General features: G+C 36.1%; 1 protein-coding gene across 13 annotated transcripts in view; it reads left to right on the top strand.

Annotated features, from left to right (window-relative positions):
- The window catches only part of PTPRT (protein tyrosine phosphatase receptor type T), a 1,036,563-nt gene that overhangs the window by 582,965 nt on the left and 434,518 nt on the right, over positions 1-19,080 (top strand). The window lies entirely within an intron of this gene.

Below are 19,080 nucleotides of genomic sequence, written 5' to 3'. Positions count from 1 at the left end.
GAAAAGGCAAGCAAACACATGCATGCATGCTAGGTGTGAAGGTATCATCACAGACAGAATGAAAATTGTCCAAATGTATCATCATTAATTTAAAAGAAAATTAAATGATTACCTCTTCATACCAAGAGTCAACACAGAAAAATCAAGCAGGAAATAAAGCATGATCTTGCTCTAATGAGAAATGAAGTGGTACTGCAAAATAAAACCGTCACAGAAATGAAGAAGCCATACCTAAAGCACTAAAAAGGTGAATGAGCAGCCCTAAAAAATGTTAACTAGCCTATGAGTGGGGAAAATGAAATGGAAATCAGCACACACACAAAAAAAGAAATCAGCAAAACATGAAAAAGCATTAAAGAGAGCTCAAAAGGCAAAGGAGTCCCAAGATACAGCTAATTGGTGGCACTAAAGAAGAAAACTGAAGAAATAGAATTATTATTATTTTTTAAGATTTTATTTATTTATTCATGAGAGACACGGAGAGGGAGCAGAGACACAGGCAGAGGGAGAAGCAGACTTCAATGCAGGGAACCCAGTGCGGGCTCGATCCCGGGTCTCCAGGATCACACCCTGGGCTGAAGGCAGGTGCTAAACCACTGAGCCACCCAGGGTGCCCGAAGAAATAGAATTAGAAAAAAATTCAAAGATGGAAAACAAGAATATGTGCCAGAAATTAAAGGAGATTTATATCTAAAGAAGGAAAAATCACACTCTGTTCTAGGAAAATGTTGTTCAGAATATTCAAACAAATAGATATCATCATGAAGTTAATGGATTTACAGTCTAAACAAGGAAGTCACTTGTACAATTGAACATAACAACTGGCCTCTAAAAGAAAAAATAAAGGCTTTCTATAGAACCATTAAATGGTAAATGACAGTAGGATAATATCTTTAAAAGTTTCAGGGAAATAAAGTTTGACCCTCAAAATCTGTAACCAGCCAAACTTTTATTTACATATAAATGCAAGAGACAGACATTATTGAACATACCACAATTCCAGGAGTACAGTCCCCATTCACATTTCTTGTTAAATTATTAGAAGATAAACTTCAGCAGACAGCAGATAAGTAGATTCAATGTCCTCTGCCTGGCCTTTTTTGATGTAGCTTCTCATTCAAAAAAAAAAAAAAAGAAGAAAAAGAAAAAGAAAAGAAACAAACAAAAAATCAACCCTACAACTCTTGGAATTAAAATTACAGAAATGGAAATGTGGAAATTACCCAACTGACTTCCATTATGGCCAATATTGAAAATAAGGTATTCTTAAAATATCCTCCTATAACAATAAGCTATTTGCTGGAAAATCACAAGTGTGCTTTTAAAATGAATAATTATGCTCTTATAATTAAAGGAAATACTCAGGGACAAAAGTGAAAAGGAAGCCAGGAACAGAGTGATAAGTCGGTGTAAAGCACAGCTCACCCTAGGTGAATTTGCCAGTAAAAAGAACCTGGAGCCTGAATTTTAATAGCTATAGGGTGAGTTAGAAGTAAATCCCACCTTCAGTAAAGCTCACACACTTGAAATGGTATACCCTCAGTGAAGAGCCAAATAGAGGGAAAAAAAATATTTAAAGCATTTAAAGAAATGAAAGATGGCATAATGGATCAAAAAAGCACCAACTGTTGATGAGGCATATTATAAAAAGAATCAAACATAATTTAGATATGAAATTACAAACTCAATGGACATGTTATGGAGGAAATGAGACATACATGAGAAGAGAAGTAATGACTTGGAAGATAGAAATAGCAAACTACCCTAAATGTACTCAGGAAGACAAAAAAGGAAAACAAGAAAGAGGCGTGAAGAGACATGAGACAAGGATGAGCGAGTCCCACATACTTCGTGCTGTAAGTGGAGTCGGGGAGAGGATGCAATGTTTGAAGAGATATAGCTCAGGATGTTCTAGAACTAATGAAAGACAATTCTTGGTCTGAAGAAGCCCAGTAAATCCTCAGTAGGGCAAATTAAAAAGAATAGAATAAAAAGATATCTAGACTTATTATAGAGAAACTTAGAACAGTACAACAGTGTTCAAACAAGGCTGGAAAAAATAAAAGATGACCTTGCCATGGAATGACCAACCAGAAGCAGCTTTGTCAACAGCAGCAGCAGGAGCCAGAAAACAGTGAAAATTCTGCGGAGTGCTGAGAGAAGGAGAAAAAAATTAAACCTAGTTCACATACTTAATTGAAAATGTGGGTGAGAGTACGAGACTCTGATAAACAAAAACCGAGAATTGGCCACCAGTACAATCCCACTATAGGAAAGTCAAAAGGTTTTAGTTCAGGAAGGAGAAAATCAATCCACCCTAGAAGAAAGGCCTAATGTGTAAGAGAGGAAGGCGAGCAGGAAATTGGTAAACAGAGTGGGAAATCTAAATAAACATTGACTTTATGAAAAAATAATCATGCTCAATTTGGTGTGTACCTGTGCAGAAAATATGACCGAACAAAACTGTTGGACAATAAGAACATATAAAGTGGGGAAGAGTTGATTGATAGAAAGTCTTTTAATATCCTTGAATTATTTGGGAAGTGGGGTACTAAAATATTGAGACTTTAAGTGAAATATGCATTATAAAACTTTAGAACTTTAAAAGATAAAGATTAATTTTCAAGACAATAGAGAGAAAACTGAATTAAAGAAAGGGTTAAAAGTTACTTAGAAAAAGACCGAAATCTATGTGCTGCAAACTGACACTGGTGACTTAGTTTTTGAATCTTCCCAAATTCTCCCATATAAAAAGACAAAAGAAACTCAGATAGCCAAACAACCCCCCCATGGATAATACCTACAAAATACTTAGGTGACCAGCTATTCTTGTGAATTACAAATTATGAGTGAGAGGGTCAAACCACTGACAACTAAGATGGCCAACACTGAGATATATTCCAATAAAATTTCTGGTCTTTAAAAGAAAAATAAATTCTTGTGCTTCCAGGCCAAAAAAAAAAAAAAAAAAAAAGACTAAATCACTTACACAAAGGAAAGAATATCAGATTATTATCAGACTGACAGCTACAAAACCTGCATGGTATCAGGACTGTGCAACTGTGCAAGGAGCAGGAAAGTAAAGCAGTGAAGCATCATATAGACTTCAGAATCAAAAACAGCCAACAGGTATCCACTGGAAATCTTGCAAGTCAAAATGAAAATAGTTGCTGAATACTGGGAGCAACCTTGCATACTTCAATAGTGGATGAAAACAAAGGGTCAGGAGTAATGTGTAAAGTCTGGGCCCTGTGAACTCTCAAAAGTCGCCAGCCAAAGCTCCCTCCCAGGAATAAATACTGGGATTAAAAATCAAAATTTGGCAGCCCAGAAACAATAGTGATGGGAAATTGAAGGCCCAGATAAAATTTTGTGAGAAAAACAGAACTGGGGCATCTCAGAGAATAATAAGCCACTATACTTTCTAACATTAAACGAAAACAGCAGAAGAGAGCTCTGTGGAGTTAGAAATTAAATTTTCAACTACATCCTCATCTAAATGTTCATAGGGATGCCTGGGTGGCTCAGAGGTTGAGCGTTTGCCTTTGGCCCAGGGCGTGATCCTGGAGTCCCAGGATCAAGTCCCACATTGGGCTCCCTGCATGGAGCCTGCTTCTCCCTCTGCCTGTGTCTCTGCCTCTCCCTCTCTCTCTTTGTCTCTCATGAATAAATAAATAGAATCTTAAAAAAAAAAAAAACTAACTTCACATAATAAGACAGAAAACGATTGGGATCAAAACACATACAAGGTTAGTGTCACGAAACAGAACAGCCTCCCTCCAGGTAATAAAAGTATGCCAGATAAACGTGGTTACAAATCAAATAAGCGCTATGATATACTACTACAAACAGAGCTAAAGACATTGAGAAAATGATAATGAATTATGAAGGAAGATTAAAAATCATAATTAGAACCCAGAGTGAGGTCACAGAACTCAGGAAAAAAATAGAAATTTAAGAAGATGTATTTTAGAAATGAAGACTAAGTAACTGAAGAGTAAATCAGTACAACAGATCATGCCTGAAGAAAGCCAGGTTAAAGGAAGGAACTTTTACAAAAGAAAGAGGTAAATAGATTAAAGAGAAATTGAAGAAGTTAGAAGATAGGCTAAGATCATCATAGCTATAGTAGAATTCCCAAAAAAGAAACCCAAAACAAGGAGACAAGTACCCAAAAATGACAATTCAAGAAAACTTTACCTAAATAATGAAAACTAACATTTTGAAAGTGCACCACACCTACTTGAGAAAATAGACTTGGAGTGGCCAACATGAAGATATATTTTAGTAATTTGATTTTTACTTAAAAAAACAAAAAATACTTTGTTCTTCCAGGCACAATGACTAAGTCATATATAAAGGGAATAAAATCAGATTATTATCAGACTTTTTGACAGCAATACTCTATGCCAGAAGAAAATGGAGCAGCATATTTATGATATTCAAGAAAATGTGAGCCAAGCACTTTAAACACAGCCAGACTGACTTCTAACACAGAGACTACAGACAAATTGCTATCAACAGACAAGAAATTAGAAAATGTTCTCCTGGGTTCTTCCTGAAGAATCACAACAAGAATAAGCTTAAGTCAACCAAGATGATAAGAGAGATAACAATGAAAGGGCTGATGGTGAACATTAGATAAACATCTTTTATGGGAAAAGTGTAATATTAAACATCTGTGTGCCCTTTGTGCATTCAGTAATTTTTTTATTATTCAGTAAAGTTATTAAGCATGCAGAGATAAAAAAGGATCTATGAGAAAATTTCACTGTTTCAGTAATCAAATTAGCGGAGCTAGTGGTGGTATGATCACTGTTACCTTGAGACTGTCAAATATACAATATGGAAAAAAGGACATGAGTGATTATATGATATCCTAATTCTATTTTACTTTTGTCTCCTTGAGAACCAGAATTCTTGGAGAACAAAGACAGTACAGATTTAAGATGGGAGAGATAAAGTAAAAACCTTGTGGTTTTGATTTCAAATCAGAAGTGTTATTATGAAGTTAAGAGATATTTTATCTTGATTTCATGTGAAATGGCCAGAATTGGTAATGCAAGAATGAACAGTGCTGGATTGGATCAGAAGTAACAGAATGGACTGATAGGCCAGATAGATAAGTGATTGATAGATAATAAACCAAGAAACACATAGCAATGTATGTGTACACATGGGTTAGTACACATGTATGTATTTCTAAGCACTGTCCATGGAGAAGACCTAGAAGCAATGATAGATACCTCAGTAATGATGAATTCCTCTAACACCCAGGTCTTGGCTTCTAAATACCATTCCCATAAAAGGAGCCAGGCCTTCTCACATAAGTAGTTGATTTCAGAGCTGGAGCAGAGAAACTACAAGATGAAACCAGAACAAGTCTATAGATCCAATGACCTAATGTTTTAACAAATAAATTGCACTAGAAAAAAAGAGTCAGTGGGATGAAGGGGAACCTACAGACCAGAGACTTAAGGCATTTCTTTTAAAAGGAAACAAACAAAAATGGGAGTGAAAACTAAATGTTTGGGAATGAGCATGGGAAGACAAAAGTATAGATAAAATCATAGTGATTATCGTAAGAGTCAGGACACTGATAACTTTTCAGGAAAAGAAAGAGGATTTGTAACTGGAACAGGGCTTCTGAGGGTGGCTGGAAAAATTTATTTGTTGACCTAAGACTTGATATCAAGGATACTTGCTTCATGAACATTTCTTTTACTCTGTATTTGTTTTATTCAATTTTCTTTATTTGTACTACATTTTACAGCAAAAAAACTATTTGTTGAAGTTGCAGGTGCTTTAAGAGACACTTCCCAAACATAAGGATGGAGAGAGGCTGGAAGTAAAGAAATGAGAAAATGAACACATTTTTTTGAAATAGAATAAGACATTATGGGCAAAAACTATCCAAAAGAGAGCCAGTGTAGCTATAGTAATATCAGACAAAACAGACCTTAAGGCAAAAAAAAAATTATTAAGAAAAAAGGAAACATATGTGATGATGAAAGGATAAATTCTCTAGGCAGATATAATAATTCTAAACTTGCATGCACCAAATAAAGCAACTTAAAACATATGAAAAAAAGCTCCACTGTACTTGTAAGGAAAATGTTTAAATGTACCATCATGGTAGGAGATTTTACACATCTTAGTAATTGATACATGAAGCATATACACCATTAATGGGGATTTAAAATATTTGAGTAAGAAAATAATATCTAACAAAAATATACAGAATCTTACATTTAGAAATGAGAATATTCTCCTCAAGTATACATTGGAAGCTTATAAAAATTGATTAAATAAGGACTCAACAAATTTTAAAACATGAATACAAACCCGTATCTATAAACATCTCTCTATCCAGTGATCTCTTGACATCCACTGAGAGGGACAGAGAAAGAGGCGGGAGAAGTCAACAACAAAAATATTAATCCTATATACTTAAAGCTACACAAATATTTTTTGAAATTCCAAATAATAACTTACAGATTAACAATGAAAGTATATTAAATAAAGATATGTTCACTTACTATAAATAAAACTATGATAAACATTTGTGTACAGGTTCTCGTGAACACTGTTCATGCAAAAACTTGAATATGAATGTTCATTACAAATTAATTTTGTAACAACCTAAAGCTGGAAACAAACCAGATACCCTTCATTGAATGAACAGGTAAACACATTGTAGTACCTGCCTACCCTGGAGTACTACTCAGCAATCAAGAGAATGAACATGGATACAACAACCTAGAGGAATCCCCAGAGAGTTAGGCTGAGTGAAAAAATCCAATCCCAAAAGGTTACATACTATATGATTCCATGTATATAACGTCCTTGAAATGATCAAGTTTCTGAAATGGTGAGCAGATTAGTGGCTGCTGGTATTAAGAAGAGGATGAGGGTAGGAGGGAAGTGGGTGTCATGGTAGAAGGGTGGCATGTGTAATCCTGGTAGTGACAGAAATGTCCTGTATTTGACAATGTCAACAACCTGGTTCTGATATTATATTAGAGTTGTGCAAGATGTTAAAATGATGGGGAGGCAGTGGGTGAAGGGCATATGGGATCTTTCTGTAACTATTTCTTACAACTGCACATAAATATACAATTATCTCAAAATTAAAAAAAATAATAGAAAATATATTTAAAACTGCAGATGAAAGCATGTGAAATACAGCAAAAGCAAGATTCATAGTCTTTAATCCTTATCTTCAAAAAAGCTGAAAATTAGTAAACTAGCCTTTCAAACTAATAAGTGAAAAAAGAAACTGTTAAATAAATTCAAAGTGAGAGAATGGAGATAAATAACACAAGAATAGAAATTACTGAATCAGAAAAACATACCATAAAGAAGTTGAGCAAAGTCAAAAGGAAAAGCAAGAAGACACACACACACACACACACACACACACACACACACACACACACAGGGTCTGGGAAGGGAAACAACATTTAATCTGCAAATACGACAACTTAAATATAGAGAAGATTATGGATAACCTTACTTGATAAAACTGAAAACTTAGATAAAATGGACAATTCCAGGTGAAACAAAATATTATCTCCAACTCAAAAAGAAGTATCTAAGCTGCATTAATTGTGGACCATTAAAGAAATCTAGATACAGAAAGCAAAACAAAGGGGCACCTAGCTGGCTCAGTCAGGGGGGTGTGTGACTCGATCTCGTCGTCTTGAGTTGGAGCCCACCTTGGGTATAGAGATTACCTAAATAAATGAAACTTAAAAAAGTAGAAGACCCAGAAAACAAAACAGAATGGCAGAAATAGATCCAGAACAAAAATACGAATTCTCCAGGAAGGGACCAAAGTTTTCCAGTTAGACTTTTTTTTTTTTAATCTAGGTATATGCATAAAAAATAGTGAAAGGGAATAAAGGGGAAAGGATAAAAAATGAGTGATAAATATCAGAAAGGGAGATAGAACATGAGAGACTCCTAACTCCGGGAAATGAACTAGGGGGGGTGGAAGGGGAGGTGCGTGGGGGGTGGGGGTGACTGGGTGATGGGCACTGAGGAGGGCACTTGATGGGATGAGCACTGGGTGTTATTCTATATGTTGGCAAATTGAACACCAATAAAAAATAAATTTTAAAAAAATCTAGGTATATGCTATTTAGAGGAGTCACAGTTTTTTTTTTTTTTTTTTTTTTGAGGAGTCACAGTTTAAAACATAGGATCATGAAAGGGTTGGAGATGAATTAGTAGAATAGGGTATATCAGGAAACAAACTAAAAAAAGTTTACATTATCAGAGGGAAATATATGCATTATTTACTAACAAATATTCCATTCATCTTAAAGATATAACCAATTCTAAACTGGGTGTGCCATTGTTAACATGGCTTAAAAAATTCAAAGCACATGTTGTTAAAGCTACAAGGAGAATGTGACAAATACACCATCACTGTGGACAATATCAACATACCCTCTCTCAGTAAGTGATGTTTTAATCAGAATAAAAGCATTATTTGTGTGGGTATTCAGACAACACAATTACAAAGTACTCAGTAACTGGAGACAGCATGTTCTTCTCAAGCATTCATAGGAATTTATTTAAAATGACCATGTATTATGCTTGAATCAATTCTCAGTACCAACCATATCACACAGACTGTGATATTTGATTTGTGGACAGAGAAAAGAAGCAGAACTGAAATAAAAGCATTTATTTGGGGTCTCAGAATTGCAATTCGCAGAGCATGGATTTGGGTAGCAACCCAAATTGTGTCCCACTGGGGAACAAAAATCAGGAGTTTTTAAGGAAAATATTGGTTACAAAGAATTTTTTTTAAAGATTTTATTTATTTATTCATGAGACACACACACACACACACACACACACACACACACACACAGAGAATGGCAGAGACCCAGACAGGTCGAAGCAGTATCCCCGCAGGAAGCCTGATGTGAGATTCGATCCCGGGACCAGCATCTCGCCCTGAGCCAAAGGCAGACACCCAACTGCTGAGCCACTCAGGCATCCCAGTTACAAAGAATTTTGATTGGTGCTGGTGACAGAAAACTAATCTTGGCTAAACATAATTGGCTAAGCAAGTCTGTTACTTTGGCAAATTGCAGGTGTTTCCGCAGAGTCCTTGGAAGATTGGGGTTTGGGCTTGTTCAGAAGTTTGTGGCTTCACCATGAGGACGTGGATAAGGCCCACCTCTTAAATGGCTTCCCAGCCCCATCTTAAAACCCCTATGACATAATTAGCTCCATTTTATTTCACCTTTCACAGATTATAAAGTAATTACATAAAATCAGTAAAAGATAACTATAAAAATCTACATGGAAATTTAAATCCCTCCTAAATTACTTAGGGGTCAAAGAAGAAATCATAATAAAAATTTGAAAATATTTAGAGCTGTACAATAATGAAAATACTATATATCAAAATGCATGAAATGCTGCTAAAGCAATATTTGGGGAGAAATTTAGGCAATGCAATGTTTATGTTATCAAAGACCTCAAGTTGAAATTTAATGGACTAAGCATCTTACTTCAGAGTTAGACTAAACAAAGAATATAGAAAGGAAATAATTAGAGTAAAGCAGAAATTAATTAAATGGAGTACAAATATGCAACAGAAAAGATCAACAAAGTGAGAATTCTTTAATACAAGCTGAAATAATTGACAAACCTCTGCCAAGATTAAGTGGGGAAAGAAGATAGTACAAATAAACCGTATTATACATGACAAGACTATAATAAATGTATCAGTAATATAAAAGATAATATAATTTTCAGACAAATCTGCAGGATTATGTGAAATGAACACATTTTAGAAAAAAATATAAAAACTGACTAAAGAAAAAATAGAAAATCTAAACAGTCCTGAAAAATCTAAAATTGAAGAATTTGCTTGATAATCAGTAGCTAATATCCCCACAAAGAAAACATCAGGTCCAAATGGTAGAATAGGCAAGTCTTACCAAACATCAAAGCAATAGGAGATTCTAATCTTATGTAAAATCTTAACAACAAGGAATAGCAGAAACTTTCCCTGATTGATTTTACATAGCAAATAAAAACTTTATGCCAAAAGTGTAAGTAAGATTAACATGAGAGAAGAAATTATAAGCTCAGTTCTTCCAGGAACTTTCAGAAACCAAACATTTTCTTGTAAAAAGTAGAGCCAACCATATATAAAATAACATAATGACTTAAAATGAGTTCATTTTTCAGAATGGTAGCTTACCATGTGGATAAAATAGTTAAATTAATGTGACAATTTACTACTGTTTCTACAAATAAGAAGTACTAAAATGTGAAGAGCAGGTTGTATTCTGACTGGAATTCTCATACTGTAAGTGGATCGTGAATTGCTAAAAACACTTTGGAAAACCAAAATCTTTCACACGGCAAGATGTAACAAAGCTAAAGATATGCATAACCAGCAGTTCTACTCCTGGAAACAAATTAACAGAAATGAGAGCATAAGTACACAAAAAGACTTACTCAAAACTGTTCTCAGCAGTCATATCCCCCAAACTGGAAGCTATTTAAATATCTACCAACATGAGGATGCATAAATTGTAGTCTGTTTACAAAATGTAAATCTATACAGCAAAGAGAATGAATAAACTGTAACCATGCTCAACACAGATGTATCTCAAAAACATAATATTGAGAAGACAAAGTTAGACATAAAAGTATACATTATGAATGGCTCCATAAGTGTTAACAAGATATAAAACTGGTTTATGATAAAATAGGTCAGCATAGTGGTTACCTTTATATGGGACGGTCACTGGTTTGGAGGCAGTTCTTATGTCATGGTGATGTCTTGATTCTAATTTGGGGTACTGGCTACTTGTGTATGCTCTCTGAAAATTCATAAAGCTGGGGCAGCCCAGGTGGCTCAGCGTTTTAGCACCGCCTTCAGCCCAGGGTGTGATCCTAGAGACCTGGGATCGAGTCCCATGTTGGGCTCCCTGCATGGAGCCTGCTTCTCCCTCTGCCTGTGTCTCTGCCTCTGTGTGTGTGTGTGTGTATGTGTGTCTCATGAATGAATGAATGAATAAATAAATAAATACATACATCTTTAAAAAAAAAAGAAAATTCATAAAGCTGTACTCTTATGACTTCTGTACTTTTCTGTACATTACACTTCAATAAAAAGATTATAAAATCAGTTGCATTTCTATACCCCTGTAAACAGAAAAGATGTTCAAAACATGATAGATATAATGAAAAAATACCTATTTAGGATTGACCATTTGTACGCTCTCTTTATGAAGAAAATTATAGCATTTTATTGAAAGTCATTAAATTTGTCCTAAATAAATAGATATATTATCGGTAAAAAGTCTCAATATGTTTACGAAGTTCGCTTTTCTAAAACTAATCTATAGAGTCAATGGTAATTAAAATAAAAATCCTAATCCAAGTAGACAAGTGGATTTCCTAATATATACATAAAAAGAAAATTATGGAGGGTGTTGCACTTCTAGTAACAAAGGCGTACTTTAAGTTATAGAAATGAAGAAAGTGTGATGTTGATACAGAGATCGATAAATGGAAAAGGATAGAAAATCCACAAATAGGACCATACTCATTATGGAACTGGTTTCTAAATTGGTAGTGAAACAATTCAATATATAGTGATGGGATAATTGATAATCCACATGGAAAAATTGATTTGGATACTATCTCTTCCCTTGCACAGAATCAATTTCTGATGAATTAAGAACTCACTTATCAAAAGGAAACTTTCGCATTTTAAGAAAAGCGTAGAGAAAAATACAACAGTAGGTTAGAGAATGATTTCCTAAATAAATGTAAATAGTAATGTTAATAAATTCAAATATATTAAAACCTTGAATTTTTGTTGCTGAAAAGGCAGCCCTAATGAATTTAAAAGATGAGCCACAGACCAGGAGAGAAAATACTTGCAACATACAAAGCCAACTACAAATAGCATCTGGACTATATAATGGATCTCAGTAAATCAATATAATCAAGGCATTTACAAAGAAAAGAAAGAGTGAACAAAGAAAAGACATTTTATAAAATGTGAATGACCACAAAGAATTGAAAAAGTGCTCTATTCTATTAACATCATACACATATTATTAAAAGTACTGTGTGATATAATTACACATCCTACATGTAAAGAAACATTAAAAAGTCTGACATTGTCAAACATGAGCAAGGATGTGGAGCACCAGAGTTGCTGATACACTGCTGGCAGTAGGTGTAAATTGGTAAAATCGTACCATACAACTAAGTATTTAAGTTGTATGTTCATACAACTTAGTATTTTATTATGTTCATATAAGTTCATATAACTTAGTATTTTATTATCAAACTAAGGATGGGTGTATCTTCCATCTATTCTGAACTGGCTGACCTAGACAGACTCTTTCTTGTTCATGTATATCATGGATCATGCAACAGAATATTTTTAGCAGATTTGTGTGTAAAAACTAAAAATTAGAAATAATCCAGCTGCTCATATAGTAAAATGAATAATTTTAATTGTGATGTTTACACTTGATGGAGTATGATACGGTAGTGAACATGAACAAACAACAGCTATAGAGTAGATGGATTGGAGACATTGGTGAGAGAAAAATGCAAATTACAGTGGAATATGCATTATTATCATGATTTCATTGACATAAAGGTAAAAATAATCATTTCACTTATTTACATGTATAAGCAGTTTGAAGGATTAGCACATATGTCAGGGTAGTGTTTGCCTCTAGGAGTAGAAGTATCAACTAGGGGTGGAAGGCAAGACTTCAAGGTATTGATGATGTTCTGTTTCTTAAGTATCAACTAGGGGTGGAAGGCAAGACTTCAAGGTATTGATGATGTTCTGTTTCTTAAACCATTGGTAAAGAGTATCTCTTTTATTCTTAAAAAATTTAGATGTACCATGTATGTCCTGGCACCTGGAGATTTAAAAGAAATGGCAATAATAAAGAATCTTCCCACAGATCTCTCAGGTAAAAGAAGAAATCAATACTGAGATTACAGGATACCCAGAAAATGACGAAAACGATGCATATCAGAAGTGGCAAGATACAGCTAATGCACTGCACTCATGGACTTAATTTGTACTCTTTCGTGTTCTATTGTTTTTTAAAGTCCATTGTAAACTCTTTCCTGTTTGACATGTGTGAATTAAGGAGCTAACTCAAGAAATTAGAGTTTTTCCACAAAATAAGCCAAAGGAAATAGAATTAAAAAAATGAAGTATCCAGAAATTAATAAAACAGGAAATATAAATGGGTTCTTCAAGAGCCTAAGGAGTAATTGGCACAGTGATTGATCTTGTACCTAGAAAACACTCAAGAATCAATGGAGGATACAAGAAAAACACAAAAACAACAACAGCAATAACGAAAGAGCATAATTAAAAGAATGAGATCCAAGCATACTGACATATCCGGAGTGATCCATAGAATGCATTGCTAATGAAAAGAATCAAAATGAAGAATAATGTGTACAATCAACTTCCATTTGAGTTAAAAAATAAAACATGTAAAAACAGTTCCTCAGTTATAGGTCATGAAATTAGACCTGTATCATCCTATTACCCTGGAACCGAACTCCGAAGTATTTATCCTAGGGAAATGGGAAGTTACGTTGACACAAAAACATGTACTGGAAGTTTCTATCAGCTCTATTTGTGATTACCAAAAACTGATCACATTGACAGATTAAGTGAAATGTTGGAGTACACTGAACAATGAGGTAAATCTAAAAGGCATTATGCTGAGGGAAGAAGTTTCACAGGGCTACATATTTTATTGTTCTATTTATGTGATATTCTTGAAAAGACATAACTATGGTGATGGAGAAGAGACCAGCAGTTGCCAGGGTTTAGGGATGGGGGGTGGAGGATGGTAGGTACATTGTGACTTATATAGGGATAGTGTAAAGGAGTTTTTTTGGGAAGAGATGATGAACGCTGTTCTGTATCCTGAGAGTGGTAGCAGATACATGAAATGTATCTATCTTAAAATTCATAGATGTGTAACTCACCCCAAGAAACACTCTTCTATGATAATTTAAAATAATTACACATATAATATACACTTACATGCTTAAGTACAGAAAATCTCTGGAAGGTTGCATCTAAAAATGCTAAGAGTAATTGCCTCCAGGGAGAGAAACCGGACAGATGGGCTCAGCTCAGGGAGAGGGGAGGAAGAGAGCCTTTTTCTCCTTGCCCTTTGTACCTTTTGAATTTTGTATCATGCTCATGCATAATACTCAAACTTTGAGTGGTAATGTACTCACTGTAAAAATTAAATTTTGATTGAAATGAAAGATTATAGAGATTACTATGGAAGGAGGAGGTGCTTTACTCTGTTTGGTAGGAACTTGCCCAGGATTGACAAAACAAGAGGCAGATCTGCAAAGGTACTAGGTAGATGGAAATGTACCTCCCTAAGACACTGATCTCTGAAAATAGGCTCTTTACCAGCTTCTGACAATTTGTCACCAAAATCAGAGCAGTAATCATCAAGTTGGGAGTATCCCATCCTGCTCTCCAAATATATTTTTGGAGTCCCCAGTTAAGGGACATAATGGGAATAATTGTTTCAGATTCTCAAATGAAAACAAATACATTTCACCCTTCCACTTACAGAACATAATTATGACAACAAATATAAACAATGAGCTCTCTATACAAAGAAATTGGTGGAAACCTTTAGTCATCTCCGAATAAGACCAAAGTCTCTGTCCTGGCACCATTCAAACTTCTCTTGCCCTTGAGTGTTCAAGTTTGGCTTCCCCTAGACTTCTCACTATTCTTGACTGTTCTCTGCTAAGATTCTACTGTATCAAGACCTTTCTTATTATTTTTGGAATAGGCAAGGCTTTATTAGTGCTTTTGCTCAAGAATTATTTTAAATTCTGAATTTTTATCAATGCTCTAGCTGAGGAGTGGAGCTTTCCTCCCAATTCATTCTGCAAAATGAATAGAGTAAAATGGCTTCCCCGCTTGCTTGTAAGACCCACAGCTCTGTTACTTGCATTCTGAGGGATTTGTCTTTATTCTTTTGCCAGCTGCCCCTAGATTCTACCCCTTTGTCTTGATTTTTTGCCCAAGGAGATAATGGGGAAGGTGGTTATACTTCATCCTTTTGGGCTGGAAAAATAGCTTCCTTTTTGTGGATTTGTGCTGCTGTGTGCTCAACATAGCACTTCTTGCATAACCAGTAAACACCTTCCCTCCTACTGTGTGTGCCTCTTTGCTGTAAGCTCCTCTTGTTTTGTTTTGTTTTGTTTTGTTTTATTTTGTTGTTAACACTTTATAGGGTGTGAACTCATGCTTGTGGAAGGTAAAACTGCAGGTGAATTTTAACCCAACAAACTCCCAGGAATACATCTTAAAAGAAACAGTCCAGATTATTCAAGAAGAACAAAGGCCACAGACTACTGTTTCTAAGGAAGGAAAGACCCTCGGAATGTACCATCCTGCAAACTTTGCTATGCTATGGTCATACAGGCCACATAAGGGGATAGATGTTACAAACAACGTGTTCCTATGCTTATGCAAGGTAATGGTGCTCTTGTACACAACCCACACTGTGTGACTTTAAGGTCCTTGTCTCTCATACATGGTAAATTCTTTTTTTTTTAAGATTTTATTTATTTATTCATGACAGACACACACAGAGAGAGAGAGAGAGAACAGAGACACAGGCAGAGGGAGAAGCAGGCTCCACACAGGAAGCCTGACGTGGGACTCGATTCCGGGTCCCCAGGATCATGCCCCAGGCTGAAGGCGGCGCCAAACCGCTGGGCCATCGGGGCTGCCCTACATGGTAAATTCGAACTAGAAACAGACATCCTCCCTCCTCGTTTCTGCTGTGGGTCCAGAACAGTACCATGTGTTTTCACATTCTCAAATTCTTGGTTTTTTAGAGCAGCCCCACTTTATAGATATGTATCAGAAAATGGGGTAACATGTTCTGTGACAGGTAGAGGGCCCAGGACTGCTGTCTCAGGAGTAAAATGACAACATCCTTCCCCACCAAAGAAGGAGTAGTTGAAAGCCCCAGAGGGGGGGAGAGTACTGGTTATCCTTGGAGAGCCAATCCTACTGGATGCTCAATACATATTTGCTAAAGAAATGAGCACTGATCGTGTTTTGCCATCCCTTCAGTTGATAAAAGCAAGACAACCTCCTTTTATAGAGAGAGGAACTAAGTTACAGAGTGATTCACCTACAATAGTATAATTAGAATCAGGTTATTAAAAAATATCTTGGAGGGATCCCTGGGTGGCGCAGCGGTTTGGCGCCTGCCTTTGGCCCAGGGCGCGATCCTGGAGACCCGGGATCGAATCCCACGTCGGGCTCCCTGCATGGAGCCTGCTTCTCTCTCTGCCTGTGTCTCTGCCTCTCTCTCTCTCTCTCTCTCTGTGTGACTATCATAAATAAATAAAAAATAAAAAAATAAAAAATAAAAAAATATCTTGGAGTATTGGGCAGAGTGAGATTTGGTGACTATAACTAAGGGTCACTTCTGTATCAGGCACTAAGAAATGAATCCACACAACACTGTATACCACAAGGCACTTTGACTAGAACTTTTAGATTAAAGCAAAGGATGTTAAGATAACATGTGAGGGGAGGCACGTTGAACACATAGTAACCCAAGTGTTCAGTCCAGAAGGCAGATTTGTTAAGGCAGGCCCCCATAGGGTCAATAACATCTCCCTTGTTTAGAGCGTGTACCCTGGAGGCAACTGGCTGGCTTCTAATACTAGCTCTGTCACTGGCTAGCTGTGGAACCATGGGCAGGCTACTTAACCTCTCTGTCTCTTAGTTTACTCATATTCAAAGTACCTATGTTAGTAAGATTGAAGATTAAATGAGTTAATATTTTAAATCACCTTGAGTACTTCCCAGTACATAGTAAAGGTGGTTTAAATGCTTGTTAATAAAATTACTTTTAAGCATCTCTGTGTTTCTTCACAGAGACTTTATGAGGAATACTCCTATGGCATTTTGCAGATTTGGAAATTGAGCACAGAGGGGTCATATGACCAACCCACCTTCAAACTGCTGGGGTTCCAATGCAGTAGGCTACTCATGGAAGCCAGGCTCTACCCCCATCCCCAGCTATGTGTTGATGAAACTTTCATTGGAATCCACACCTGGAACACTCTTCCCTTCACTATGACCATTACTAACACAAAACCAAGCAAAAATGGTATGTTGTATGTTCCACCTTAGTCTTGTTTTTTTGACATACCTAAAAGCCAAAATTAAAAAGGAAACAGATAATCTCACACACACACACACACACACACAAAGGGTAATTACTGATTTTATTAAAAACATCTATCACAGAAGCATATAACCATTGTTATTTTGGGCCTGGGAATACAGTGCACACTATTAAGCCATTTGATGATTAAAGATAAAAGTATGATTAAATATGTTAATGAAAGTGCCAGACTATATCAAGATGCACACCCCACATTGGCCTTGGAGAGATTGGGCTACCTTTGTGATCCCTTTGTGAACTTACTCTTCATCCGGGTTTTTTAGAGGGTTAGTTATTTTGTGCTAAAAAAAAAAATCATCTGGGTAATGAAATTCTATGTGATCCCTGGGGCCTGGCTAGCTACCCTGGCTTTCTGCCCTCTGGCTGCTGTAACAGCTCATTTTCATTCTCTTCTTATTGGAATTGGAAACTGGGCCCCTGGCATTCTCCTACCAATTTCCTCTATTCTCAGGTCTGGAGGGAAGAGGACAAAATGCAGCCAGGAAGGAACTAATATATATCAAGGCTCAGCTAGTGACCAGGCATTACAGAAAGGCCTGGGCACTTCCGGTATTGAGACACAATTTTGATTTAGCTTGTCTTTTATCCTTATCACTATCTTGTTTTAGCAGAAAAGACCAGAGCTTGGGGATGTTAAATAATTTGGTATGATAATCATTAGTGAGCGTCTCAAGTATTTTTAATTCTCCTTCTGGGTATGTGATAGAATTACCCTTCTTTGCCAGCTTTGGTCAGGTGTATTCATGTGAGTGTAAGTGACATATATCTCAAATAAGTGGAAGCTTAAAATGCTAGGTTATGAATCACCATGTGCTCTTCCTCTGTCACCCACTTCATCAGTTTGAGCCCATGTATAATTAGCATGAGCAGAGCCCACTTCTAACCTTCCCATGGATATATAGCATGAGTGAGAAAGAAATATTTGTTGTTTTCAAGCCACTAAGATTTGGGGCTTGCTTTTGCCACAATATAACCTGGCCTGGCCTAATTAATACACCTAAGTGTATCAAGGTCCCACAACTTGGGTGGATCTGGGAGCTGGGATTTGAATGCTGTCTTGTCTATTTTCAAAGACCTTGCTCTTTCTATTGCACTTTTAAACACAGTCCAACCCTAGGATCCAGTAGGACAGTGTCTTGTACTACCCTCACCATGTGAATGACAAGGAAAAGGCACATACATAGCCTCTGGTCAGAAGCTTTTCATGGTTCTGTGGAACCCTTTGCTGAGTAACCTAGCAAAGGAAAACATAGGACCCAAAACCTCAAGATCAGATTAAAATGTATCAACTCATTATGTAACCTTACACTAAAAAACCCTAATTTCAGTTTTTCACATATGTATTGGAAATGTACCATCTAAGTTTTAAAATCCATGGCCTGTAGGGAGCCTGATACTAAAAAGAGATCCTCATTTTTTTCTCAAGTCAGGGATTTCACAAGATACTGTGCAATATTGTTCACTGCCCTGAGTAGTAAAAAAAAATCTGGAAATATCTGAAACTTAGTGGCAATAATCTGGGTCTTAGAAAAGAGTGTAGGAAGAAAGAGAAGGTAGGAAGAAAGGACTCTGAGAATAGATTCAACTGAAGGCATCAATGTCTCCCTAAGGAATTAGGTAAATAAAGAAAGCACAAGATATGAGCTGAGATTGTGTGACTGATGAGTCCATATGGCTGTCTGCTCATAGAATAGTGTGGATGGGCAATCAGGCTTACAGATCTACTCCACAAATCAGTGGACTCATTTTTTTTTAAATGACCTGCAAACATTATCAGTAAAATATTTCT

Source organism: Canis lupus, chromosome 26, assembly GCF_048164855.1.
Source record: "Canis lupus baileyi chromosome 26, mCanLup2.hap1, whole genome shotgun sequence".
NCBI classification, from domain to species: domain Eukaryota; kingdom Metazoa; phylum Chordata; class Mammalia; order Carnivora; family Canidae; genus Canis; species Canis lupus.
Note: the sequence above shows the minus strand (reverse complement) of the source record. Positions and strands in the feature narration are given on the sequence as shown.